Below are 27,218 nucleotides of genomic sequence, written 5' to 3' on the forward strand. Positions count from 1 at the left end.
TAGAGTGGCAGAGATAGGGTGTTTTGGTCGAGGTGGTGTGCGAAGTGAGAGGGTTAGGGAGAATGATTTGCCTTCTCCAGAGCCAAATGCTACATGCAAATCCATTTGTTTTTCTAAGTATTTCTCAAATACATTCTTCAAAGCAAACACGTGATCCACACATCCACTACCACTTCTGAAACCACATTGCTCTTCCCCAACCTGAATGTCTGTACATGCTTTCACCCTCTCACTCAATATCCTCCCATATGATTTCCCAGGAATACTCAACAAACTTATACCTCTGTAATTTGAGCACTCATCTTTACCCCCTTTGCCTTTGTACAATAGCACTGTGCATGCATTCCGCCAATCCTCAGGCACCTCACCATAAGTAATACATACATCAAATATCCTTATCAACCAGTCAACAACACAGCCACCACCATTTTCAATAAATTCCACTGCAATACAATCCAAACCCGCTGCCTTGCCGGCTTTCATCTTCCGCAAAGCTTTTACTACCTCTTCTTTGTTTACCAAATCATTCTCCCTAACCCTCTCACTTCGCACACCACCTCGACCAAAACACCCTATATCTGCCACTCTATCATATAAAAAATTCAACAAGCCTTTAAAATACTCACTCCATCTCCTCGCATAACCACCACTTGTTACTGCCTTCCCGTCAGCCCCATTCACCGATGTTCCCATTTGTTCTCTTGTCTTGCGCACTTTGTTTACCTCCTTCCAAAAGATTTTTTATCCTCCCTAAAATCTAATGAAACTCTCTCACCCCATCTTTCATTTGCCCTCTTCTTCACCCTTGCACCTTTCTCTTGACCTCCTGCCTCTTTCTTTTATACATTTCTCAGACATTTGCACTATTTCCCTGCAAAAATCGTCCAAATGCCTCTCTCTTCTCTTCCACTAATAATCTTACTTCTTCATCCCACCACTCACTACCCTTTCTAAGCTGCCCACCTCCCACGCTTCTCATGCCACAAGCATCTTTTGCGCAATCCATCACTGCTTCCCTAAATACATCCCATTCCTCCCCCACTCCCCTTACGTTCTTTGCTCTCACCTTTTTCCATTCTGTACTCAGTCTCTCCTGGTACTTCCTCACACAAGTCTCCTTCCCAAGCTCACTTACTCTCACCACTCTCTTCATCCCAGCATTCTCTCTTCTTTTCTGAAAACCTCTACAAATCTTCACCTTCGCCTCCTGAAGATAATGATCAGACATCCCTCCAGTTGCACCTCTCAACATAGTAACATCCAAAAGTCTCTCTTTCACGCACCTATCAATTAACACAATCCAATAACACTCTCTGGCCATCTCTCCTACTTACATACGTATACTTATGTATATTTCTCTCAGAAACAAGCAGTTGGGCCAATTACGACCCACGCTTCCTACACCACAAGTGCCAGGACGAGCTGCAAATACCGGACTTTGCCACAGAAGATACTTTTGATTATAACAAAACATTTACAATGAAACAACTGCTTACTTGCCCTGAAATCCTGTAAAGGTTCGAGCCCGGGAACCAGCGGGATCACTTACGGGATGATCCAGCACCTTAGTTAGGCAAACCTGACTAAGTTGTTAACATTGTACAATGAGATTTGGACGTCTCGAAAGTTTCCAAACTCATGGCACTTTGCTCACGTCATCCCCATCCCAAAGGGCTCCCGACGCCTCACGAATGTAAATTCGTTTCGACCTATTGCGCGCACGAGCTGCATTTGTAAGGTCATGGAGAGAATGGTTAACAAAAGGCTACTTTTTTGTTAGAATCGAATCAACAGTGTGATTTCCGTCGTAACAGAGGCACATTGGATCATTTAATACACCTAGAACATTCTATCTTTGAGTAATTTAGTAGAGTGCGATTTTTGGTCGCAGTATCTTCAGTTTTAGAAGAATCGTTCGACATGACATGGCAAAATGGAATTTAGAGTGAACTTTATGCTTTTCGTTTAAGAGGTTATTTACCTATGTCTATGAAAATCTTTAAAAATTATTGAACGTATGCTGTGAAACTTACAGCACTTAATCTCACTTCGGATACATTCGTCCAAGAGAATGGGATGCCGCAAGGCAGCGTTTTTAGCCCAACATTATTTGATATTATGCTAATGATATTCTGTCTCCAGCATCCGTCCCGCGAGATCTTAAATACTCATTTTTGTTGCTGATGATTGTGCGCTATGGCACATCTTCGCATTGTGCACAATTTTCGGCTTAGCGGGTTCAAGCTGCGCTTGATTTAGTTCATCGTTAGGCGCTACAGTGGGGATTTAGGTTCTCACCCAACAAAAGTATCGCGGTTGTCTTCACCCGAAAAATTAGTATCCCGAATTCGCTTTTAACGTCAGCCAACTACCCGATCCCATTTCGAAATACTGTAAGATTCTTAGGCTTAAATTTTGATGAAAGACTTAACTAGAAAAGTCGTGTCGATTATTTAGTAATAAACTGCAGTAAAAGATTAAATTTTCTTGAATGTCTATCAGGTTCCTTCTGGGGAGCCGACAGAAAATCTTTATTAATGATTTATAAGTCCGTGATTAGATCTAAAGTGGACTATGGCTCTCAGGTGCATGCTTCGGGCGAGCGAGTATACCATGAGGAGGTTGGATGTGGTACAGAACAAATGTCTGCGAATATGTCATGGAGCCCTAACCTGTACCAGAGTTCCACGATTGGAAGTTGAGGCCTATGTACCTCCTCTCCGACTAAGACGCGAGACCCTGTCGTGGCAAAGCGGTATTTTGATGACCAGAAGGAACAATATAACTGCCTGTCGCCTCATTCTGGAATGTTTACAGATCGTCAGCAGAGGAGTCGGCATCTGGCCGTCGGGATACACTTCCTCAGTGAGAACTCCGGTATTAAAGTGAGTGAGGTGGAATCGCTGGTTAAAAATGTCTTACCTCTCTGGGAGGATTCAAAAACCAACATTAAGACGAGCTGGCTTCCAGCCTAAAAGGCCAATACATCGGAGAGCGAGGTACACCAGCGTTTTCATCAGGTCTTCGTCGATCACTTATGTTCACTTCTACAATGATGGCTCCACGACGGATGAATGTGTGGGTGCAAGTATTTTGCGCTGAATTTTTTGCTGTTCATCGACTATATAATAAATTCAAATCACAATAAAACTATTTTTTTTCAGATTCTCTTTCTGCTTTTCAAGAAATAGGCTCTGAATTTACAGTCCTGTGAATTACAGGGCAATATTATTATTAAACTTAATTTCATGTAATAAAGATATCATCTTGATATGGGTGGCTGGTGAGTCATTGATATGGGTGGCTGGTGAGTCACTGTAACATTTACGGCAACAATGAACAGGCAGACCGGTGGGCTAAGTCGACCTCAGAAATCGAGGAGGTCGTCCCGATCCCTCGGGAGCTGGGATCCTGCCTTTCCTTGGAGAAGAATTCAATTTTTCTTCTGTGGCAAAGTCAGTGGACCAGCCTGACCATCACAAAGAAATACAAACCATAAGTAGCGGACCGGACAACCTCGTACAGGAGGAACATTAGAGTGGAAGTCATGCTAGCCCATCTACGCCTCAACTGCACATACAGCACCCACCCACAACCCTATATTAACCCAAACTTTCCACCAAGATGTGAAACTTGCTGAACCAGTTTAACAATACACCACCTTCTCATACAATGTACAAAGTACAATGAAAAGAGGAAGGTTCTGACAAAGTTTTTCAAGAAAAAGAAAACAAACTTAACCACATACAATCTCCTTGGTGATAATGTCAACATAATCAACAAATAAGATTATCTTTCTGAGGGAAACGGAAATAATCAAGATGATATAAGGTGGTTCGTTGGTTCAACTCTGTGCCGGAGCTGGTTTCAGGGTGTGACGCAATTTGTTCACTATGCTGTTGGCTTGTATCGGGGGTGGTTCGGCTTGAGCTGGTTCCGTTATGGTGTCCAGCTGACGAGTTGCCGTGTTAGTATGTCATGATTTATATATGTTTCATGCTATGGTGAAGGATGTTATGCCGACTGGGTGGTGTTTGATGCCACGTTGACACAATATCCACTTACCAACTTTTCTTCCATTTTTTCCCCTATAGGACTAGAAAGGACTTATAGGTATTGATACAATCATGTAGGGACTTTATGCAATCAAAAATCAAACAGGATTGCAGGCCTAATTACCTTACTTATATGTTGCTGGCAGTTAAACCCAACAACAACAAACATACAGAACATGACCTTATTGCAGAAGGCTTCATTTACATTAAAGGATTTAAGCAACCTAGGAAGTATGATATGATATTCACAAACAGGGAGAACTAGAAGATTCTTAGTATCAAGGGGATGTTTAGACTATACCTTATAAATCTAATTCTTTGCCAACTTCAGGAATCTAACAATGAAAGATTTAGGATACTTTAACATGGATCCAATAGAATGTATCGTATACAACGCATCAATAAATTCGAGACTGCATATACGTAATGACTTGACTAACATTGACGGGAATGATGATGATAATTCAACTCTGTCATGTTGAGCAGAGGAATAATGAATATATAAACAAACATTGGTGGGTTTTCTGTATATTCTATACGTAAACAAGTTTCTGTCCTTATGGATCATGCAATTCAAAATTGGAAACATACAAAAATATTTCAATTCTGCAGTAAAGTTGATAAAAGGTGCTAATTTGTTAAGCAAAGCGGGAAATGTTTGTAGATTTTCGTTTGTTGGCCAAACGCTAATAATATCATCCACATACCTAAACCTAAAGAATATATGGTGTGGGAGGAAAGTTGCTAGAAGCAGTGAAAAAGTTTTTATCGAGGATGTAAGGCATGTGTACGAGCAGGAAGAGAGGAAAGTGATTGGTTCCCAGTGAATGTTGGTTTCCGGCAGGGGTGCGTGATGTCTCCATGGTTGTTTGATTTGTTTATGGATGGGGTTTCTAGGGAGGTGAATGCAAGAGTTTTGGAGACAGGGGCAAGTATGCAGTCTGTTGTGGATGAGAGGGCTTGGGAAGTGAGTCAGTTGTTGTTCGCTGATGATACAGCGCTAGTGGCTGATTCGGGTGAGAAACTGCAGAAGGTGGTGACTGAGTTTGTTAAAGTGTGAAAGAAGAAAGCTGAGAGTAAATGTGAATAAGAGCAAGGTTATTAGGTACAGTAGGGTTGAGGAACAAGTCGATTGGGAGGTAAGTTTGAATGGAGAAAAACTGAAGGATAGCAGCGAATGGAACCATGGAAGCAGAAGCGAGTCACAGGGTGGAGGAGGGGGCGAAAGTTCTGGGAGCGCTGAAAAATGTGTGGAAGTCGAGAACATTATCTCGGAAAGCGAAAATGGGTATGTTTGAAGGAATATAACAATGTTATATGGTTGCGAGGCGTAGGCTATGGATAGACTTGTCCGGAGGAGGGTGGATTTGTTGGAAATGAGATGTTTGAGGACTATATGTGGTGTGAGGTGGTTCGATCGAGTAAGTAATAGAAGAGTAAGAGAGATGTGTGGTAATAAAAAGAGTGTGGTTGAGAGAGCAGAAGAGGGTGTATTGAAATGGTTTGGTCACATTGAGAAAATGAGTGAGGAAAGATTGACAAGGAGGATATATGTGTCAGAGGTGGAGGGAACGAGAAGTGGGAGACCAAACTGGAGGTGGAGAGATGGAGTGAAAAAATTTTTGAGCGATCGGGGCCTAAACATGCAGGAGGGTGAAAGGCGTGCAAGGAAAAGAGTGAATTGAAACGATGCGGTATACCGGGGTCGACGTGCTTTGAATGGATTGAACCAGGGCATGTGAAGCGTCTGGGGTAAACCATGGAAAGTTTTGTTATGCCTGGATGTGGAAAGGGAGCTGTGGTTTCGGTGCATTACACATGACAGCTAGAGACTTGAGTGTGAACGAATGTGGCCTTTGTTGTCTTTTCCTAGCGCTAGCTCGAGCGGATGTGGGGGGAGGGAGTTGTCATTTCATGTGTGGCGGGGTGGTGACGGGAATGAATGAAGGCAGTAAGTATGATTATGTATGTGTATATATGTATATGTCTGTGCATGTATATGTATGTATACGTTGAAATGTACAGGTATGTATATGTGCGTGTGTGGACGTGTATGTATATACATGTGTATGTGGGCAGGTTGGGCCATTCTTTCATCTGTTTCCTTGCGCTACCTCGCTAACGCTGGAGACAGCGACAAAGTATGATAAATAAATGAAATATAAATAGATATAGCCTAAACCAAATTGCCTTACAAGGTAAGATATCACTTAGTAATTTTGTTTTAAAAATTTCCATGTAAAGATTATTTAATGCTGGTGAAAGAGGTTACTCATCACAATACCACTTTTCTTAGCATAATATCCCTGGGGATAGGGGAGAAAGAATACTTCCCACGCATTCCCACGTGGCGTAGAAGGCGACAAAAGGGGACGGGAGCGGGGGGCTAGAAACCCTCCCCTCCTTGTATTTTAACTTTCTAAAAGGGGAAACAGAAGAAGGAGTCACGCGGGGAGTGCTCATCCTCCTCGAAGGCTCAGAGTGGGGTGTCTAAATGTGTGTGGATGTAATCAAGATGAGAAAAAAGGAGAGGTAGGTAGTATGTTTGAGGAAAGAAACCTGGATGTTTTTGCTCTGAGTGAAACGAAGCTCAACGGTAAAGGGGAAGAGTGGTTTGGGAACGTCTTGGGAGTAAAGTCAGGGGTTAGTGAGAGGACAAGAGCAAGGGAAGGAGTAGCAGTACTCCTGAAACACGAGTGGTAGGAGTATGTGATAGAGTGTAAGAAAGTAAACTTTAGATTGATATGGGTAAAACTGAAAGTGGATGGAGAGAGATGGGTGATTATTGGTGCATATGCACCTAGGCATGAGAAGAAAGATCATGAGAGGCAAGTGTTTTGAGAGCAGCTGAGTGAGTGTGTTAGTAGTTTTGATGCACGAGACCGGGTTATAGTGATGGGTGATTTGAATGCAAAGGTGAGTAATGTGGCAGTTGAGGGAATAAATGGTGTACATTGGGTGTTCAGTGTTGTAAATGGAAATGGTGAAGAGCTTGTAGATTTATTTGCTGAAATAGGACTTGTGATTGGGAATACCTGGTTTAAAAAGAGAGATATACATAAGTATACGTATGTAGGAGAGATGACCAGAGAGCGTTATTGGATTACGTGTTAATTGATAGGCGCGCGAAAGAGAGACTTTTGGATGTTAATGTGCTATGAGGTGCAACTGGAGGGATATCTGATCATTATTTTGTGGAAGCGAAGATGAAGATTTGTAGAGGTTTTCAGAAAAGGAGAGAAAATGTTGGGGTGAAGAGAGTGGTGAGAGTAAGTGAGCTTGGGAAGGAGACTTGTGTGAGGAAGTAGTAGGAGAGACTGAGTACAGAATGGAAAAAGGTGAGAACAAAGGACGTACGGGGAGTGGGGGAGGAATGGGATGTATTTAGAGAAGCAGTGATGGCTTGTGCAAAAGATGCTTGTGACATGAGAAGCATGGGAGGTGGGCAGATTAGAAAGGGTAGTGAGTGGTGGGATGAAGAAGTAAGATTGTTAGTGAAAGAGAAGAGAGAGTCATTTGGACGATTTTTGCAGGGAAATAATGCAAATGAGTGGGAGAGGTATAAAAGAAAGAGGCAGGAGGTCAAGAGAATGGTGCAAGAGGCGAAAAAGAGGGCAAATGAGAGTTGGGGTGAGAGAGTATCATTAGATTTTAGGGAGAATAAAAAGATGTTTTGGAAGGAGGTAAATAAAGTGCGTAAGACAAGGGAACAAATGGGAACATCGGTGAAGGGGGCTAATGGGGAGGTGATAACAAGTAGTGGTGATGTGAGAAGGAGATGTAGTGAGTATTTTGAAGGTTTGTTGAATGTGTTTGATGATAGAGCGGCAGATATAAGGTGTTGTGGTCGAGGTGGTGCGCAAAGTGAGAGGGTTAGGGAAAATGATTCAATAAACAGAGAAGAGGTAGTAAAAGCTTTGCGGAAGATGAAAGCCGGCAAGACAGTGGGTTTGGATGGTATTGCAGTGGAATTTATTAAAAAAGGGGGTGACTGTATTGTTGACTGGTTGGTAAGGTTATTTAATGTATGTATGACTCATGGTGAGGTGCCTAAGGATAGGTGGCATGCTTGTATAGTGCCATTGTGTAAAGGCAAAGGTGATAAGAGTGAGTGCTCCAATTACAGAGGTATAAGTTGGTTGAGTATTCCTGGTAAATTATATGGGAGGGTATTGATTGAGAGGGTGAAGGCATGCACAGAGCATCAGACTGGGGAAGAGCAGTGTGGTTTCAGAAGTGGTAGAGGATGTGTGGATCAGGTGTTTGCTTAGAAAAATGTATGCGAGAAATGATTAGAAAAGCAAATGGATATGTATGTAGCATTTATGGATCTGGAGAAAGCATATGATAGAGTTGATAGAGATGCTCTTTGAAAGGTATTAAGAATATATGGTGTGGGAGGTACGTTGTTAGAAGCAGTGAAAAGTTTTTATCGAGGATTTAAGGCATGTGTACATGTAGGAAGAGAGGAAAGTGATTGGTTCTCAGTGAATGTAGGTTTGCGGCAGGGGTGTGTGATGTCTCCATGGTTGTTTAATTTGTTTATGGATGCGGTTGTTAGGGAGGTAAATGCAAGAGTTTTGGAAAGAGGAGCAAGTATGCTGTCTGTTGCGGATGAGAGAGCTTGGGAAGTGAGTCAGTTGTTGTTCGCTGATGATACATCGCTGGTGGCTGATTCGGGTGAGAAACTGCAGAAGCTGGTGACTGAGTTTGGTAAAATGTGTGAAAGAAGAAAGCTGAGAGTAAATGTGAATAAGAGCAAGGATATTAGGTACAGTAGGGTTGAGGGACAAGTCAATTGGGAGGAAATTTTGAATGGAGAAAAACTGGAGGAAGTAAAGTGTTTTAGATATCTGGGAGTGGATCTGGCAGCGGGTGGAATCATGGAAGCGGAAGTGAATCATAGGGTGGGGGAGGGGGCGGAAGTTCTGGAAGCGTTGAAAATTGTGTGGAAGTCGAGAACGTTATCATGGAAAGCAAAAATGGGCATGTCTGACGGAATAGTGGTTCCAACAATGTTTTACGGTTGCGAGGCGTGGGCTATAGATAGAGTTGTGCGGAGGAGGGTGAATGTGCTGGAAATGAGATGTTTGAAGACAATATGTGGTGTGAGGTGGTTTGATCGAGTACGTAATGAAAGGGTAAGAGAGATATGTGGTAATAAAAAGAGTGTGGTTGATAGAGCAGAAGAGGATGTCTTGATATGGTTTGGTCACATGGAGAGAATGAGTGAGGAAAGATTGACCAAGAGGATATATGTGTCAGAGGTGGAGGGGACGAGAAGTGGGAGACCAAATTGGAAGTGGAAAGATGGAGTGAAAAAGATTTTGAGTGATCGAGGCCTTAACATGCAGGAGGGTGAAAGGCGTGCAAGGAATAGAGTGAATTGGAACGATTTGGTATACCGGGGTCGACGTGCTGTGAATGGATTGAACCAGTGCATGTGAAGCATCTGGGGTAAACAATGGGAAGTTTTGTGTTGCCTGATGTGGAAAGGGAGGTGTGGTTTCGGTGCATTATACATGAAAGCTATTAACTGAGTGTGAACGAATGTGGCCTTTGTTGTCTATTCTTAGCGCTACCTTGCGCACATGCGGGGAAGGTGGTTTTCATTTCATGTGTAGCGGGGTAGCGACGAGAATGAATAAGGGCAGACAGTATGAATTATGTACATGTGTATACATGTATATGTCTGTGTGTGTATGTATATATATGTATACGTTAAGATGTATAGGTATGTATGTGTGCGTGTCTGGATGTGTACGTATATACATGTGTATGTGGGTGGGTTGGGGCATTCTTTGGTCTGTTTCCTTGCGCTACCTCGCAAATGCGGGAGACAGCGACAAAGTATATTAAATGAATAAGTATAAATATTCCCAGTATAAACATAATTTTCCCAATTCAATAAAAAAAATTTGAAACAGGTGAATCAAAATTACTGAAGACATCAACTAAATGTTCTAAGAGGTCATCAACTGGAACTTTGGAAACAAGGACAAAATATCAAAACTTGCTAGTTTGAAATAAAATCAACATGGATACTGTTAAGCTTGTTAACTAATCCTACATTGTTAATGACATTAAGATTTGACGTCTTACCCATTAGTGGGCTTAATAAGAAAATAACTATTTTGATAATCTATATGTAATGAATCCCACTTAATTCACCATGGCTCTTGATGAAAAGTTTGGCTTATGTGTTTTGATCAGTGTGTTCGTATATGACAGTGAAGGGGAGACAGATGAAATTCTTTTGATGAAAGAATCATTACATTTCGACAAGAAATTCAGTTATTCATTAAATTGAGAATTAACTGCTTGTAGTGGATTTCTACTTACTTTAAAGTATGTTGTGCCATCACATGAAAAAATAATTCATTTTTGATAAATGATTGCTTTTTCCCATAATCACAACTGCGTTAGCCTTATCTGCTTTAATAATATGTACATCTAGCATTTCTATTTCAAACTGTAGATAGCACTGATGAACCTTTCTGGACACTTTGGAACGACTGCTTTTGACAAACTGGCATGCACTAAACCTTCACAAATTTTACCTTCAACAATACATAGTTTACTGTACATTTAAAAATTACAGAATGATCTTGCAGTATCAACACACTTAACTTCTTAGTTAGAGGAAATAAAACTTAATCCATAACTTAAGCGACACAAAGAATCCTTGCCCAGTTGTTTATTGAACATGTTCATCACAAAGGAAACGTTTGTGTTCATAGTCCAATCATTGTTTTCCATGAGATAGCTCAGCTTCCAATTCAAGTTCCTATGAAGAATAGTCCAACATACGGTTCTTCCATTATGTAGGTATACCCATTTGAAAGGAGCATTCTTTCTCTCCTGAAATGACAAAGGCCACATCATTTTTCAATCTATTTCAATGCGTTTCTTCAAATTACAATTTTGAAAATCATCAAATGATCGACCACATAGCAATAACCGTTGATGTAGGATAGATATTGGAATTATTTGTTCATTGAAGCATTTCTTAGGGAATTCAAATTGTAACTTCAGTTTATGGGCCTTGATTAACGTGCTGGAGTAAGCAGTAATGAAGGGGTACCCATTTGAGTTTGTAGAAATGTAGTGGAAGAACTGTGTGGTATGCATGTTGCAAAACATCACAGTGTTGTGTGTGATCTGGTATATGCAAAAATCCATAAGAAAAGGAAGAAGTAAGTTCCGAAGTGCACTTACGTGTAATGCTCATATCGTCAGGTGAGATAAAGGGATGAGATAGAAGGGGTAGAACAGGCGCTTGATATACAAGGTTGAGACGTAGCTAAGACGCCAGTGGCAAATAAGCGCCACCGGACGGTGGTATTCCGGCTGGTGTGATCCCCTCTGGCAACCAGTCTATAATTAGAATGAAATTATATGGAAATAAACGGGAATTGTTTACAAATTGTATGTACTTTCCTTAAATCAATGATTCTTAATGTATTCAATAATAGATGGTTCAATGATATTTCTCGTGGTAAAAGGAGTTGAAGTTAATGACTGAATTGTGGTACTCCAATCAATACGGTGGTCATAATCTTTAAGATGCTTAAATACAGCATTTGATTCTTGTTTTGTTCTTATACTATATCTATGTTGCATAACTTTAACATAAAGATCGTTACAAGAATTAAATAATTTAATCAACCTGGGATCTTTTTTAAAGAATTATCACTGAAAGGGAGAACAAAGAGTTTCATATTATCAAGGGGAGTTTGGGTTTAACTCTATAAAAGATATCTTTGCCAAATCAAAGAATTTCTCAATGAAAGATGTGAGATACTTAACCTTGGATACAAAAGAATAATTTCTCAAACTCATTACCAATATATTCCTTACGGAACATCGACTGGAGTGATGATGATTTATGTCATGTTCAGCTGACTAATAATGAATATATGAAGAAAAATTCGTGGGTTTTCTGTATATGCTAAGCTTAAACATGTTTCCATCCTTATAGGTCATAAAGTCCAATAATGGTAACACAGTTATTCTCACTTTTTCAGTAAATTGTTAGAAGGTACTAGATTGTTAATGGAGAAATTTTTGTTTGTTGGCCAAACACCAAGAACATCATCTACTTACCTGAACCAAATTGCCTTAGAAAGTAAGATATTCCTTGGTAATTTGCTTGAAAGAATTCCATATAAAGATTACTCAATACTGGTGAAAGAGGGTTACCTATCTCACTACTTTATTTCCGATTATAGTATTCTCCATGAAATTGAAATACGAAGTTTTTCATACATAATTTCATCAATTCAGTGAAAATAGAATTCTAAACCGGTGAATCTGTATTTTCCAAGAAATCAACCAAGTATTCTAAGAGGACATCGACTAGAACTTTTGTGAGCAAGTGCGAAACATCAAAACTTACCAGTTTGAAATCAAAATCAACATGGATATTATTAAGCTTGTTAACTAAATCTACATTGTTCATGATATTAGAATTTGATATCTTACCCACTGGTCGTCTTAATTAAGACACTAACCATTTTGATAATCTTATGCTTTATAGTCCACTGATCTCATTATAGGTCTTTCTGGAATGTTTAGCTTATGTGTTTTGATAATCCATACATTTATGTCATTTCAGGGGACAATACAAAACTCTTTTGACGAGGTTATCATTACCTTTCAAAAACAAATTCAGTTCTTTATTGAAAAGAGATTTAACTGCATTTTGCCGAGTTTAAGAAAGGCTTTCGTATCATCACATAGATCATTCATTTTTAATAGACAATTACCTTTCTCCATATTCACAACCGTGGTAGCCTCATCTGCTTTAGAAATATGTATATCATTATCTTTTTTGAAATTGCTACGAGCATTTTTTTAACTTTTGGATAATTAGGAACCACTGGTTTTGAGAAACTGGAAAACTCTAAACCTTTACAAATGTTACCTTCATCATTATATAAATTACTGCATTTTTCGAAATTACAAATAATCTTGCAATATCAACACATTTAACAGAATTCTTTGTTAGAGGAAACAAAACTTAATCCGTAGCCTACTCAACACAAAGAATCTTTGTCAAGTTGTTTATTGGACATGTTCTTCAAAATGGCAGGGTTTGTGTTCATAGTCCAATCACTATTTCGGTAACATTGTTAGATTTCAGTTCAGTTTCGTTTGAAGACTATTCCGTTCCCTTTCAACATGTTACAGAAATATTCGAACGTAAGTTTCTTCTAATGTGTAGGTATAATCTTTAGAAAGGTGCACTTGATCTAGTATATGAAAAAAAAGGAACTGTAAAGTGAAACATGATAACTTCCCATGTGCAGTTTTGTTCAATGATCACGTTGTCAATGAAATAAAACACGTGGAATGGTCAGTTGATATACAAGAAAGAGACGTAGCTAAGACACCATTGTGTTCTTTAGGTTGGTGTTCCAGTCATACAACATGCCTGTCATAAAACTGAATTATGTGAAGAGGAACGGATATTGTTTATGAATTTGTATTTACAATAAAGCTTCCAATTTGTACAGACGTTCACTAATTCTAATGCTAGAATTCTTTGCGTACTTGACAATACAAGAGTTTGTGATCTTTCTCGTGGTAAGAGTAATTCGTGGTAATGCCAATTCATGACTGAATTGGCATTACTCTAGTCATTGCAATGGTCATAACTTTTAACGTAAACAAAGCTTTTGATTCTTGTCCTGTTCTTATGATACATTCATATTGCTTAATTCTAACACAAAGATCCTTTCCAGTCTGCCTAACATAAAATAATTACAAGTTATACAAAATATTGTGTAAACATAGCCCGTAGAATTACCTGGTGAGATTTTCATTGAGATATCCTTTCAAGCATTGTTATTGCAGAGACTAATTTTACATCAACGCATTTAATGAAACTCGAAAGTATTATAGAATGATCATCAGCAGAGAGACCTAAAGATTCTTAGTATCAAGGGAGGTTTGGATTATACGTTATAGATTGAATTCTTTGCCAACTTAAGAAATCTGACAATGAAAGTTGAGAGTAAATATGAATAAGAACAAGGTTATTAGGTTCGGTAGGGTTGAGGGACAAGTTAATTCGGAGGTAAGTTTGAATGGAGAAAAACTGGAGGAAGTGAAGTACTTTAGATATCTGGGAGTGGCAAGTACTTGGACGCGGATGTGGAACCATGGAAGCGGAAGTGAGTCACGCACAGGGTGGGGGAGGGGGCGAAGTTTCTGGGAGCGTTGAAAAATGTGTGGAAGGAGAGAACGTTATCTCGGAGAGCAAAAAAAGGTATGTTTGAAGGAATAGTGGTTCCAACAATGTTATATGGTTGCGAGGCACGGGCTATAGATAAGGTTGTGCGGAGGAGGGTGGGTGTGTTTGAAATGAAATATTTGAGGACAATATGTGGTGGGAGATGGTTTGATTAAGTAATGAAAGGGCAAGAGAGATGTGTGGCAAAAAAAAAAGTATGGTTGAGAGAGCAGAAGAGTTTGTGTTGAAATGGTTTGGACACATGGAAAGAATGAGTGAGGAAAGATTTACGAAGAGGATATAAGTGTCAGAGGTGGAGGGAACAAGAAGCGGAAGTGGAAGGATGTAGTGAAAAAGATTTTGAGCGATCGGGGCCTGAACATACAGGAGGGTAAAAGGTGTGCAAGGAATAGAGTGAATTGGAACGATGTGGTATACAGGGGTCGAAGTGCTGTCAGTGATTGAACAAGAGCATGTGAAGCGTCTGGGGTAAAACCATGGACAGGTCTGTTGGGCCAAGGTGTGGAAAGAGAGCTGTGGTTTCGGTGCATAACACATGACAGCCTAGAGACTGCGTGTGACCGAATGTGGCCCTTTTTGCCTGTTCCTGGTGCTGCCTCACTGGAAGGAGAGAGAGAGAGAGAGAGAGAGAGAGAGAGAGAGAGAGAGAGAGAGAGAGAGAGAGAGAGAGAGAGAGAGAGAGAGAGAGAGAGAGAGAGAGAGGATGATATATCGTGTGTAGCAGGGTGGCGACGAGAATGGATGAAAGCAGCAAGTATGAATATGTACATGTGTATACACGTATATGTCTGTGTGCGTATATGTATGAATACGTTGAAATGTACAAGTATGTATATGTGTGTGTGTGGACGTGTATGTATATGCATGTGTATGTGGGTGGGTTGGGCCATTCCTCCGTCTGTTTCCTTGCGCTACCTCGGTAACGCGGGAGATGGCGGTTGGGTATCTGAAAAATGATATACATCTATAAATTTATTTATCATACTTTGTCGCTATCTCCCGCGTTTGCGAGGTAGCGCAAGGAAACAGACGGAGGAATGGCCCAACCCACCCACATACACATGCATATACATACACGTCCACACACGCACATATACGTACCTATACATCTCAACGTATACAAATATATGCACACACACAGACATATACATATATACACATGTACATAATTAATTTTGTCTGCTCTTATTCATTCCCGTCGCCACCCCGTCACATGAAATGACAACCCCCTTCCCCGCATGCGCGCGAGGTAGCGCTAGGAAAAGACAACAAAGGCCACATTCGTTCACACTCAGTCTCTAGCTGTCATGTATAATGCACTGAAACTCCAGATCCCTTTCCACATAAAGGCCCCACAGAAATTTCCATGGTTTACCCCAGACGCTTCACATGCCCTGGTTCAGTCCATTGACGGCACGTCGACCTCGGTATACCACGTCGTTCCAATTCATTCTATTCCTTGCGTGCCTTTGACCCCCCTGCATGTGCAGGCCCCGATCACTAAGAATCTTTTTTACTCTATTATATGACCTCCAATTTGGTCTCCTACTTCTCGTTCCCTCCACCTCTGACACATATATCCTCTATGTCAATCTTTCCTCACTCATTCTCTCCATGTGACCAAACCATTTCAAAACACCCTCCTCTGTTCTATCAACCACACTCTTTTTATTACCACACATATCTCTTACCCTTTCTTTACTTGCTCGATCAAAACACCTCACACCACATATTCTACTCAAACATCTCATTTCCAGCACATCCACCCTCCTCCGCACAACTCTATCTATAGCCCACGCCTCGCAACCATATATCATTGTTGGAACCACTAATCCTTCAAACATACCCATTTTTGGTTTCCGAGATAATGTTCTCGACTTCCACACATATTTCAGCGCTTTCAGAACTTTCGTCCCCTTCCCCACCCTATGATTCACTTCCGCTTCCATGGTTCCATTCGCTACCAAATTCACTCCCAGATACCTAAAACACTTCACTTCCACCAGTTTTTCTCCATTTAAACTTACCTCCCAATTAACTTGTCCCTCAACCCTACTGTACCCAATAACCTTGTTTTAATTCACATTTACTCTCATCTTTCTTCTTTCACACACTTTACCAAACTCAGTCACCAGCTTCTGCAGTTTCTCACCCGAATCAGCCAGCAGCCACTAGCGCTGTGTCATCAGCGAACAACAACTGACTCACTTCCCAAGCTCTCTCATCCACAACAGATTGCATACTTGCCCCTCTCTCCAAAACTCTTTCATTCTCCTCCCTAAAACCCCCATCCATAAACAAATTAAACAACCATTGAGACATCACGCACCCCTGCCGCAAACCAACATTCACTGAGAACCAATCACTTTCTTCTCCTCATACTCGTACACATGCCTTACATCCTCGATAGAAACACCCTCCTTTTCACTGCTTCTAACAACTTGCCGTCCAAACCATATATTCTTAATACCTTCCACAGAGCATTTCTATCAACTCTATCATATGCCTTCTCCAGATCCATAAATGCTACATACAAATCCATTTGCTTTTCTAAGTATTTCTCTCATACATTCTTCAAAGCAAACACCTGATCCACACATCCTCTACCACTTCTGAAACCACACTACTCTTCCCCAGTCTGATGCTCTGTACATGCCTTCACCCTCTCAGTCAATACTCTCCCATACAATTTCCCAGGAATACTCAACAAACTTATACCTCTGTAATTTGAGCACTCACCTTTACCCCCCTTTGCCTTTGTACAATGGCACTATGCAAGCATTCTGCCAATCCTCAGGCACCTCACAATGAGTGATACATACATTAAATAACCTTACCAACCAGTCAACAATACAGTCATCCCTTTTTTTTTTCTAACAGGTTCCACCGCAATACCATCCAAACCCGCTGCCTTGCCGGCTTTCATCGTCTCCAAATATACATACCTACACAGCTTTCCATGGTTTACCCCAGACGCTTCACATGCCCTGATTCAATCCATTGACAGCACGTCAACCCCGGTATACCACATCGATCCAATTCACTCTAGTCTTGCCCTCCTTTCACCCTCCTGCATGTTCAGGCCCCGATCAAACAAAACCTTTTTTACTCCATCTTTCCACCTCCAATTTGGTCTCCCACTTCTCCTCGTTCCCTCCACCTCCGACAAATATATCCTCTTGGTCAATCGTTCCTCACTCATTCTCTCCATGTGCCCAAACCATTTCAAAACACCCTCTTCTGCTCTCTCAACCACGCTCTTTTTATTTCCACACATCTCTCTTACCCTTACGTTACTTACTCGATCAAACCACCTCACACCACACATTGTCCTCAAACATCTCATTTCCAGCACATCCATCCTCCTGCGCACAACTCTATCCATAGCCCACGCCTCGCAACCATACAACATTGTTGGAACCACTATTCCTTCAAACATACCCATATTTGCTTTCCGAGATAATGTTCTCGACTTCCACACATTCTTCAAGGCTCCCAGAATTTTCGCCCCCTTCCCCACCCTATGATCCACTTCCGCTTTCATGGTTCCATCCGCTGCCAGATCCACTCCCAGATATCTAAAAGCACATCGACTCCGGTATACCACATCGTTCTAATTCACTCTATTCCTTGCAAGCCTTTCACCCTCCTGCATATTCAGGCCCCGATCATCAAAATCTTTTTCACTCCATCTTTCCACCTCCAGTTTGTTCTCCCACTTCTCCTCATTCCCTCCACCTCTGACACATATATCCTCTTGGTCAATCTTTCCTCACTCATTCTCTCCATGTGCCAAAACCATTTCAAAACACCCTCCTCTGCTCTCTCAACCACACTCTTTTTATTACCACACATCTCTCTTATCCTATTATTACTTACTCGATCATAACACCTCACACCACACATTGCCCTCAAACATCTCATTTCCAGCACATCCACCCTCTTCCGCACAACTATATCTATAGCCCACGCCTCGCAACCATATAACATTGTTGGAACCACTATTTCTTCAAGGATACCCATTTTTGCTTTCCGAGATAATGTTCTCGACTTCCACACATTCTTCAACGCTCCCAGAAATTTCACCACTCCCCCACCCTATGATTCACTTCCGCTTCCATGGTTCCATCCGCTGCCAAATCTACTCCCAGATATCTAAAACGCTTCACTTCCTCCAGTTTTTCTCCATTCAAACTTACCTCCCAATTGACTTGTCCCTCAACCGTACTGTACCTAATAACCTTGCTCCTATTCATATCTACTCTCAGCTTTCTTCTTTCACACGCTTTACCAAACTCAGTCACCAGCTTCTGCAGTGTCTCACATGAACTAGCCACCAACGCTGTATCATCAGTGAACAACAACTGACTCACTTCCCAAGCTCTCTCATCCACAACAGACTGCATACTTGCCCCTCTTTCCAAAACTTTTGCATTCACCTCACTAACAACCCCATCCATAAACAAAATAAACTACTATGGAGACATCACACACCCTGCCGTAAACCTACATTCACTGAGAACCAATCACTTACCTCTTTTCCTACATGCACACATGCCTTACATCCTCGATACAAACTCTTCATTGCTTTTAACAACTTGCCTCCCACACCATATATTCTTAATACCTTCCACAGAGCATCTCTATCAACTCTATCATATGCCTTCTCTAGTTCCATAAATGCTACATACAAATCAATTTGCTTTTCTAAGTATTTCCACATGCATTCTTCAAAGCAAACACCTGATCCACACATCCTCTACCACTTCTGAAACCACACTGCTCTTCCCCAATCTGATGCTATGTATATGCCTTCACCCTCTCAATCAATACCCTTCCATATAATTTCCCAGGAATACTCAGCCTCTGTAATTTGAGCAGTCACTTTTATCCCCTTTGCCTTTGTACAATGGCACTATGCAAGGATTCCGCCAATCCTCAGGCACCTCTCCATGAGTCACACATGCATGAAATAACTTTACCAACCAGTCAACAATACAATCACCCCCTTTTTTAATAGATTCCACTGCAATACCATCCAACCCGTTGCCTTGCCGGCTTTCATCTTCCGCAAAGCTTTTACTACCTCTTCTCTTTTACCAAATCATTCTGCCTAACCCTCTCACTTTGCACACCACCTCGACCAAAATACCCTATATCTGCCACTCTATCATCAAACACATTGAACAAACCTTCAAAATACTCACTCCATCTCCTTCTCACATCTCATTGCTTGTAATCACCTCCCCATTAGCCCCCTTCACTGAAGTTCCCATTGATTCCCTTGTCTCAGGCACAATATTTACCTCCTTCCAAAACATCTTTTTATTATCCCTAAAATTTAATGATACTCTCTCACCCCAACTCTCATTTGCTCTCTTTTTCACCTCTTGCACCTTTCTTTTGACCTCCTACCTATTTCTTTTATACATCTCCCAGTCATTTGGATTATTTCCCCGCAAAATTCGTCCAAATGCCTTTCTCTTCTCTTTCTATAACAATCTTACCTCTTCATCCCACCACTCACTACTCTTTCTAATCTGCCCTCCTCCCACGCTTCTCTTGCCACAAGCATCTTTTGCGCAAGCTATCACTGTTTCCCTAAATACATCCCATTCCTCCCCCACTCCCGTATGCCATTTGTTCTCACCTTTTTCCATTCTGTACTCATTCTCTCCTGGTACTTCCTCACACAAGTCTCCTTCCCAAGCTCACCTACTCTCACCACTCTCTTCACCCTAACATTCTCTCTTCTTTTCTGAAAACTTCTTCAATTCTTCACCTTCGCCTCCACAAGATAATGATCAGACATCGCTCTAGTTGCACCTCTCACCACACTAACATCCAAAAGTCTCTCTTTCGCGCAACTATCAATTAACACGTAATCTAATAATGCTCTCTGGCCATCTTTCGTACTTACATACGTATACTTATGAATTTCTCTCTTTTTAAACCAGGTATCCCAATCACAAGTCCTTTTTCAGCACATGAATCTACAAGCTCTTCACCATTTCCATTTACAACAATGAACACCCCATGTACACCAATTATTCCCTCACCTTCCACATTACTTACCTTTGCATTCAAATCACCCATCACTATAACCTGGTGTCGGGCACCAAAAGTACTAACACACTCACTCATCTGCTCCCAAAACACTTGTTTCTCATGAGCTTTCTTCTCATGCACAGGTGCATATGCACCAATAATCACCCATCTCTCTCCACCCACTTTCAGTTTTACCCATATCAATCTAGACTTTACTTTCTTACACTCTATCACATACTCCCACCACTCCTGTTTCAGGAGTAGTGCTACTCCTTGCCTTGCTCTTGTCCTCTCACAAACCCCTGACTTTACTCCCAAGACATTCCCAAACCACTCTTCCCCTTTACCGTTGAGCTTCGTTTCACTCAGAGCCAAAATATCCAGGTTCCTTTCCTCAAACATACTACCTATCTCTACTTTTTTCTTATCTTGGTTACATCCACACACATTTAGACACCCCAGTCTGAGCCTTCGAGGAGGATGAGCACTCCCCGCGTGACTCCTTCTTCTGTTTCCCCTTTTAGAAAGTAAAAATTCAGGGAGGGGAGGGTTTGCAGCCCCCCGCTCCCATCCCTTTTAGTCGCCTCCTACGACACGTATATATATATATATATATATATATATATATATATATATATATATATATATATATATATATATATATATATATATATATATATACATATATATATATATACATATATATATATATATATATATATATATATATATATATATATATATATATATATATATATATATATATATATATATATATATATATATATATATATATATTTATATGTATGCATATATGAATATATATATGAATATATATATGAATATATATATATATATATAATATATATATATATATATATATATATATATATATATATATATATATATATATATATATATATATATATATATATATGTGAAAGAAGAAAGTTAAGAGTAAATGTGAATAAGAGCAAGGTTATTAGGTACAGTAGGGTTGAGGGTCAATACAATTGGGAGGTAAGTTTGAATGGAGAAAAACTGGAGGAAGTAAAGTGTTTTAGATATGTGGGAGTGGATCTGGCAGCGGATGGAACCATGGAAGCGGAAGTGGATCATAGGGTGGGGGAGGGGGCGAAAATCCTGGGAGCCTTGAAGAATGTGTGGAAGTCGAGAACATTATCTCGGAAAGCAAAAATGGGTATGTTTGAAGGAATAGTGGTTCCAACAATGTTATATGGTTGCGAGGCGTGGGCTATAGATATAGTTGTGCGGAAGAGGGTGGATGTGCTGGAAATGAGATGTTTGAGGGCAATGTGTGGTGTGAGGTGTTATGATCGAGTAAGTAACGTAAGGATAAGAGAGATGTGTGGAAATAAAAAGAGCGTGGTTGAGAGAGCAGAAGAGGGTGTTTTGAAAGGGTTTGGGAACATGGAGAGAATGAGTGAGGAAAGATTGACCAAGAGGATATATGTGTCGGAGGTGGAGGGAACAAGGAGAAGTGGGAGACCAAATTGGAGGTGGAAAGATGGAGTGAAAAAGATTTTGTGTGATCGGGGCCTGAACATGCAGGAGGATGAAAGGAGGGCAAGGAATAGAGTGAACTGGATCGATGTGGTATACCGGGGTTAACGTGCTGTCAGTGGATTGAATCAGGGCATGTGCAGCGTCTGGGGTAAACCAAGGAAAGATGTGTAGGTATGTATGCGTGTGTGGACGTATGTATATACATGTGTATGGGGGTGGGTTGGGCCATTTCTTTCGTCTGTTTCCTTGCGCTACCTCACAAACGCGGGAGACAGCGACAAAGCAAATATATATATATATATATATATATATATATATATACATATATATATATATATCTTCTTTTCTTTCAAACTATTCGCCATTTCCCGCATTAGCGAGGTAGCGTTAAGAACAGAGGACTGGGCCTTTGAGGGAATACCCTCACCTGGCCCAATTCTCTGTTCCTTCTTTTGAAAAAAAAAAAAAAAAAAAAAAACCCGAGAGGGGAGGATTTCCAGCCCCCCGCTCCCTCCCCTTTTAGTCGCCTTCTACGACACGCAGGGAATACGTGGGAAGTATTCTTAATCCCCTATCCCCAGGGATATATATATAAATATATATATATATATATTTTTTTTTGCTTTGTCGCTGTCTCCCGCGTTTGCGAGGTAGCCCAAGGAATGGCCCAACCCACCCACATACACACGTATATATATACACGTCCACACACGCAAATATACATACCTATACATCTCAACGTATACATATATATATATATATATATATACACACTCACACATGTACATATATACACATGTACATAAGTCATGGTGTTTGCCTTTATTCATTCCATCGCCACCCCGACCCACATGAAATAACAGCCCCTCCTCCTCATGTGCACGAGGTAGTGCTAAGAAGATAACGAAGGTCCCATTCGTTCACACTCAGTGTCTAGCTGTCATGTAATAATGCACCGAAACCACAGCTCCCTTTCCACATCCAGGCCATACAGAACTTTCCATGGTTTACCCCAGACGCTTCACATGCCCTTGTTCAATCCATTGACAGCACGTCGACCCCGGTATACCACATCTTTCCAATTCACTCTCTTCCTTGCACGCCTTTCACCCTCCTGCATGTTCAGGCCCTGATCACTCAAAATCTTTTTCACTCCATCTTTCCACCTCCAATTTGATCTCTCACTTCTCCTCTTTCCCTCCACCTCTGACACATATATCCTTTTGGTCAATCTTTCCTCACTCATTCTCTCCATGTGACCAAACCATTTCAAAGCACCCTCTTCTGCTCTCTCAACCATACTCTTTTTATTACCACTCATCTCTCTTACCCTTATATTACTTACTCGATGAAACTACCTCACACCACATATTGTCCTTAAACATCTCATTTCCAGAACATCCACCCTCCTGCACACAACTCAATCCATAGTCCACGCCTCGCAACCACACAACATTGTTGGAGCCACTATTTCATCAAACATACACGTTTTTGCTTTTCTAGATAATTTTCTCGACTTCCACACATTCTTCATTGCTTCCAGAATTTTCGCCCCCTCCCATACCCTATGATTCACTTCCGCTTCCATGGTTCCACCCGCTGCCAAATGCACTCCTAGATATCTAAAACACTTCACTTCCTCCAATTTTTCTCCATTCAAACTTACCTCCCAATTGACTTGACCCTCAACCGTACTTAATCTTATAAACTTGCTCTTATTCACATTTACTCTCAACTTTCTTTTACACACTTTACCAAACTTAGTCACCGGCTTCTGCAGTTTCTCACATGAATCAGCCACGAGCGCCGTATCATCAGCGAACAACAACTTATTTCCCAAGCTCTGTCATCGACAACAGACTGCATACTTGTAGCTCTTTCCAAAGCTCTTGCATTAACCTCCCTAACAATCCCATCCATTAACAAATTAAGCAACCATGGAGACATCACACACCCCTGCCGCAAACCTATATTCACTAAGAACCAATCACTTTCCTCTCTTGCTACACGTACACATGGCTTACATCCTCCATAAAAACTTTTCACTGCTTCTAACAACTTACCTCCCACATCATATATTCTTAATACCTTCCACAGAGCATCTCTATCAACTCTATCATATGTCTTCTCCAGATCCATAAATGCTACATACAAAACCATTTGCTTTTCTAAGTATTTCTGATATACATTTTTCAAAGCAAACACATTGTCCATACATCCTCAAACACTCCTGAAACCACACTGCTCTTCCCCAATCTTAGCCCTCTCAATCAATATCCTCCCATATGATTTCCCAGAAATACTCAACAAACTTATACCTCTGTAATTTGAGCACTCACCTTTGTCCCCTTTGCCTTTGTACTATGGCACAATGCAAGCATTCCGCCAATCCTTAGGCACCTCACCATGAATCATACATATATTAAATCACCTTACCAACCAGTCAACAATACAGTCACCCCCTTTTTTTTTTAACAGGTTTCACTGCAGTACCATCCAAACCCAGTGCCTTGCCGGCTTTCATCTTCCGCAAAGCTTTTACTATCTCTTCTATGTTTACCAAATCATCTCCCTAACCCTCTCACTTTGCACACCACCTCGACCAAAACACCCTATATCTACCACTCTATCATCAAACATATTGAACAAACCTTCAAAATACTCACTCCATCTCCTTCCCACATCCCCACTACTTGTTATCACCTCTCCATTAGCCCCCTTCACTGAAGTTCCCATTTGTCCCCTTGTCTTACGCACTTTATTTATCTCCTTCCAAAATATCTTTTTATTCTACCTAATATTTAATGATACTCTCTCACCCCAACTCTCATTTTCCCTCTTTTTCACCTCTTGCACCTTTCTCTTGACCTCCTACCTCTCTCATTTATAAATCTCCCACTACTTTGCATTATTTCCCTGCAAAAATCGTCCAAATGGCTCTCTCTTCTCTTTCACTAATAATCTTATTTCTTCATCCCACCACTCACTACCCTTTCTAATCTGCCCACCTCCCACGCTTCTCATGCAACAAGCATCTTTTGCACAAGCCATCACTGCTTCCCTAAATACATCCTATTCCTCCCCCACTCCCCTTACCTCTTTTATTCTCACCTTTTTCCATTCTGTACTATTTTCCAGTCTCTCCTCGTACTTCCTGACACAAGTCTCTTTCCCAAGCTCACTTACTCTCACCACTCTTTTCACCCCAACATTCACTCTTCTTTTCTGAAAACCTCTACAAATCTTCACCTTCGCCTCCACAAGATAATTATCAGACATCCCTCCATTTGCACCTCTCAGCACATTAACATACAAAAGTTTCCCTTTCGCGTGTCTGTCAATTAACGCGTAGTCCAATAACGCTCTTTGGCCATCTCTCCTTACATACGTATACTTATGTATATCTCTCTTTTTTTAAAACAGGTATTCGCAATCACCAGTCCTTTTTCAGCACATAAATCTACAAGCTGTTCACCATTTCCATTTACAACACTGTACATCCCATGTATACCAATTATTCCCATAACTGCCACATTACTCACCTTTGCATTCAAATCACCCAGCACTATAGCCCTGTCTCGTGCTTCAAAACTACTAACACACTCATTTAGCTGCTCCTAAAACACTTGCATCTCATGATCTTTCTTCTCATGCCCAGGTGCATATGCACCAATAATCACCCATCTCTCTCTCCATTAACTTTCAGTTTTACCCATATCAATCGAGAGTTTACTTTTTTACACTCTACACTTACTCCCACCACTCTTGTTTCAGGAGTAGGGCTACTCCTTGCCTTGCTCTTGTCCTCTCAATAACCCCTGACTTTACTCCCAAGACATTCCTAAACCACTTTTCCCCTTTACCCTTGAGCTTCGTTTCACTCAGAGCCAAAAGATCCAGGTTACTTTCCTCAAACATACTACCTATCTCTCCATTTTTCTCATCTTGGTTACATCCACACACACTTAGACACCCCAATCTGAGCCTTCGAGGAGGATGAGCACTCCCCGCGTGACTCCTCCTTCTGTTTCACCTTTTAGAAAGTTAAAATACAAGAGAGGAGGGTTTCTAACACCCCGCTCCAGTCCCCTTTAGACGACTTCTACGACACGTGGGGAATGCGTGGGAAGTATTCTTTCTCCCTATCCCCGGGGATAGGGAAGAAAATCGGCCAAATGCCTCTCTCTTCTCTTACATCCCACCACTCACTAGCCTTCCTAATCAGCCCACCTCCCACGCTTTCCATGCCACAAGCATCTTTTGCGCAAGCCATCACTGTTTCCCTAAATACATCCCATTCCTCCCCAATTCCCCTTACCTCCTTTGTTTTCACCTTTTTCCATTCTGTACTCAGTCTCTCCTGGTACTTCCTCACACAAGTGTCCTTCTCAAGCTCACTTACTCTCACCACTCTCTTCACCCCAACATTCTCTCTTCTTTTCTGAAAACCTCTACAAGTCTTCACCTTCGCCTCTAGAAGATAATGATCAGACATCCGTCCATTTGCACCTCTCAGCACATTAACATCAAAAAGTCTCTCTTTCGCGCGCCTATCAATTAACACGTAATTCAGTAACGCTCTCTGGCCATCTCTCCTACTTACATACGTATACTGATGTATATTTCTCTTTTTAAACTAGGTATTCCCAATCACCAGTCCTTTTTCAGCACACAAATCTACAAGCCCTTCACCATTTCCATTTACAACACTGAACACCCCATGGATACCAATTATTCCCTCAACTGCCACATTACTCACCTTTGCATTGAAACCACCTATCACTATAACCCGGTCTCGTGCATCAAAACCACTAACACACTCATTCAACTGTTCCCAAAATACTTGCCTCTCATGATATTTCTTCTCATGCCCAGGTGCATATGCACCAATAATCATCCATCTCTCTCCATCAACTTTCAGTTTTACCCATATCAATCCAGAGTTTACTTTCTTACACTCTATCACATACTCCCACCACTCCTGTTTCAGGAGCAGTGCTACTCCTTGCCTTACTCTTGTCCTCTCACTAACTCCTGGCTTTACTCCCAAGACATTCCCTACCACTCTTCCCCTTTACACTTGAGCGACGTTTCACTCAGAGCCAAAATATCCAGGTTCCTTTCCTCAAACCTATTACCTATCTCTCCATTTTTCTCATCTTGGTTACGTCCACACACATTTAGACACCCTAGTCAGAGCCTTCGAGGAGGATGAGCACTCCCCGTGTGACTCCTTCTTTTGTTTCCCCTTTCAGAAAGTTAAAATACAAGGAGGGGAGGGTTTCTAGCCCCCCTCTACCCTCCCCTTTAGTCGCCTTGTACGACACGTC

The 27,218-nt window shown here is 41.1% G+C and overlaps 1 protein-coding gene across 8 annotated transcripts in view; it reads left to right on the forward strand.

Moving 5' to 3' along the window:
• Window positions 1–27,218, forward strand: part of LOC139748739 (ERI1 exoribonuclease 2-like) — a 362,528-nt gene that overhangs the window by 196,661 nt on the left and 138,649 nt on the right. The window lies entirely within an intron of this gene.

This window comes from Panulirus ornatus, chromosome 1 (assembly GCF_036320965.1).
Source record: "Panulirus ornatus isolate Po-2019 chromosome 1, ASM3632096v1, whole genome shotgun sequence".
In the NCBI taxonomy this organism is placed as follows: domain Eukaryota; kingdom Metazoa; phylum Arthropoda; class Malacostraca; order Decapoda; family Palinuridae; genus Panulirus; species Panulirus ornatus.